This window comes from Octopus bimaculoides, chromosome 3 (assembly GCF_046866305.1).
Source record: "Octopus bimaculoides isolate indiv1 chromosome 3, ASM4686630v1, whole genome shotgun sequence".
In the NCBI taxonomy this organism is placed as follows: domain Eukaryota; kingdom Metazoa; phylum Mollusca; class Cephalopoda; order Octopoda; family Octopodidae; genus Octopus; species Octopus bimaculoides.
This window is the reverse complement of record NC_142930.1, coordinates 150,702,770-150,706,266: the sequence shown is the minus strand read 5'-3', so window position 1 is coordinate 150,706,266 and position 3,497 is coordinate 150,702,770.

The following is a 3,497-nucleotide window of genomic DNA, read 5'->3' as shown; positions in this document are numbered from 1 at the left end:
ACACTCACCGGTAAAATTTCCACTCATTTATTTATTTTTCTAAAATTTTCGTTGCATCTTCCAAAGTTTCCAGTTGTTGTTGGTTCTGTCCGTTATTCAAGCTGCGTTTTGTTTGTTTGTGCCCATGTGTGGGGGTCAGTGTGTGTGCCTATACACATTTATGTGTGTATGCGTGTATTCATGCATGTAAGTTGTGTATGTATGTGTGTGTGTGTGTGTGTGTGTTTGTATGTATATATGTAAGAGTGAACGTTTGCATGTATTCTGCATATTCATGTATTTGTGTGTTCGTGCTTGTGTATTTGTGTGCGCGAGTGTACGTGTTTTAATATGCGTGCGTGTGTGTGCGTGTACCTCTGTCCCCATTTATATGCATGCCTGAGTGTGTGTGTTTGTGGGAGGGTTGTGACTATGTACTTTGTATGTATGGATGTGTATCTCTGTATGTGGACGTGTATCTCCATATTTTCCCTTGGGTGAAGTGAAGTGTGCGCGTATATGGTCATGTACTTCAGTCTTCATTTGCGTATATGTACGTTTCTGTTCTTATTGCCTATGTACCTATCCGTCTGTATGTCTATCTGTTTACTTTCATATCAATTTGCCTACATACATGTGCATATATATAGACAGACTGGTAACCCACAGTTTATATTTATATATAGGTAGAATAGTTACTAGGCTGTTATGTAGAAGTATGTATGTGTGAATATGTATATATCGGTGAGAGTGCTAAATTATAAAGTACTAACAGGGAATGACTCTCCTTAGACACAACAGAATATACATTCTGTATAATTTAGTAAAAAAAAACACGATACACAATAGTTGTCCCTGTTTTTATATATTTACTTTATTCGTGAAGTAGAAGAAAAACACCCTAGCGTTCAATGCAGAGAACATCGTATTGCACAGCCTAAGCCAGCTTTCTCCTAGTTCTTTGACCATACACCAATACCAATTATTCTCCTTCGAGGCACAGAACTGTCTCACTGCAACTTCCACATACCCTTGGTTGATGAAGCATCGCAAAAGATATAAGTCAGCCATGGATCGAAACACGTTCTCACTAACCATGCAGCCTAAAATTTGTTATGGGACACAAGGCAGGTTATATAAATCTGCCTAATCTAAGTGCGTCCCTACCAAGTAGTTATTAGCAACTCTTATTTTAAATACAGTGTAAACTACATTATACAGACAAACCCACATACACATACACGCACACAGACTCTCTCGCTTTCTCCTCTCTCTCTCTCTCTCTCTCTCTCTCTCTCTCTCTCTCTATATATATATATATATATATATATATATATATATATATCTATATATATATATATATATATATATATATATATATATATATACCTTTTGTCTGTGGAGCAATAATTGAAGAAGGGAGCTTCTTAGTTTTCTCCAATATAAGTTAAATTTGTCAGTCGTGGTATTTCGTAAACAATACAAGACACGTATAATGCAGAGCACAGAGTTATTTAAATATGGAAGTGAAACATGTCTACAATATTCATCTCTGTTTCGTAAGGCAAAGAAAAACGATATCATTGAACATCCAATTATGAAGTCAACCTATTGATACGCATTCATCCAGAAAGTACATGCGGTGTATATTTGTTTAAATGATAAATATTAATGACTACCGGGGATTTAAAAAAACAGTGGCATATAAAGGATATGCTATAGTAGTAGTAGTAGTAGTAGTAGTAGTAGTAGTAGTAGTAGTAGTAGTAGTAGTAGAAATAATAATAATAATAATAATAATAATAATGATTTCGTTGCTGCTTCTACTGCTGTTACTACTACTACTACTACTACTACTACTACTACTACTACTACTACTACTACTACTACTACTACTATTACTAATAATAATAATAATAATAATAATAATAATAATAAAAATGCAGACTTAATTTCAAAAACAGTACAAAAGATGCATTAAAAGAAATTATATATGAACGAGTTACTGAAATTTAAAAAAATAATGTATATAAAACGTGAAAAGGGAGGTTAAATATTATTGTTCATAAGATTTATACATGTAACTTAAATATAGATAGATACATACACAAGCATACACACGTATACATATATATATATATATATATATATATATATATATATATATATATATATATATATATATATATATATATATGTATATATATATATATATATATATATATATATATATATATATATATATATATATATATATATATATATATATATATATATATATAATAGAAATAATATGTGAGTATATGCATATATACGTACATGTATGTACATACCTACATCTACATGCATATATATATACATACAAACGTGGGTGTGCTTGTATGTATACGTAAATATACTTGCACGTGTGTTCAATGGCACGTGAAACAATATATTTCATTTGTCTTGCGTGGCTGGTTGAAAGCTAGAATTTCCATGAGATATTATAATATGGAACATGTTAATTCACACACACACACACACACACACACACACACACATATATATATATAAATATATATATATATATATATATATATATATATATATATATATATATATATATATATATATATATATATATATATATATATATATATATATATATATATACTCAACGATAAACGCATACCTGAAAACATATAAGTGCTTACACACATATATAAGCATATATAATTTCGTTGAAATGTTGCACATTAATATGTATGTCTATTCATGTCATATATATATATATATATATATATATATATAAATTACATGCTTATATTTGGATATGCGGAAGCTCTGTTAAACAGGGAAATCTCATAAAACTTGACTTCCCGCTGAGCTGCAAATCACACAATTGTAATAAAATATTCTGTATTCCGGTTTTCGTTCTGCAACATGTGTTTGCTCAATAAAAAAAGCATAACATACATTAAGTTATATAAATTATGTCTTGTAATTTTTTGGTGTATGTTCCAAAGCTTTATTTCCTATACATGCATGCATGGACACACAGCTGCATACACACGCACACACACAAAAAAACACAAACGTGCTCACACATGCGCGCGCGCAAATACATATGTAAGTGTTTATGTGTAGTATGTGTTTATGTGTGTATATGTGTGTATATATATATATATATATATATATATATATATGTATATATACTCTTACTCTTTACTCTTTTACTTGTTTCAGTCATTTGACTGCGGCCATGCTGGAGCACTGCCTTTAGTCGAGCAAATCCCGTTAGCCTAGTACTTATTCTATCGACTCTCTTGCCGAACGGCTATGTTGCGGGGACGTAAACACACCAGCATCTGTTGTCAAACGATGTTGAGGGGAATGAACAAAGACATACATATATATACTCAGAACGTAAAAGACAGTCGAAATACTGCTAAGCATTTTGCCCATGTATATATATATATATATATATATATATATATATATATATATATATATATATATATATATATATATATATATAT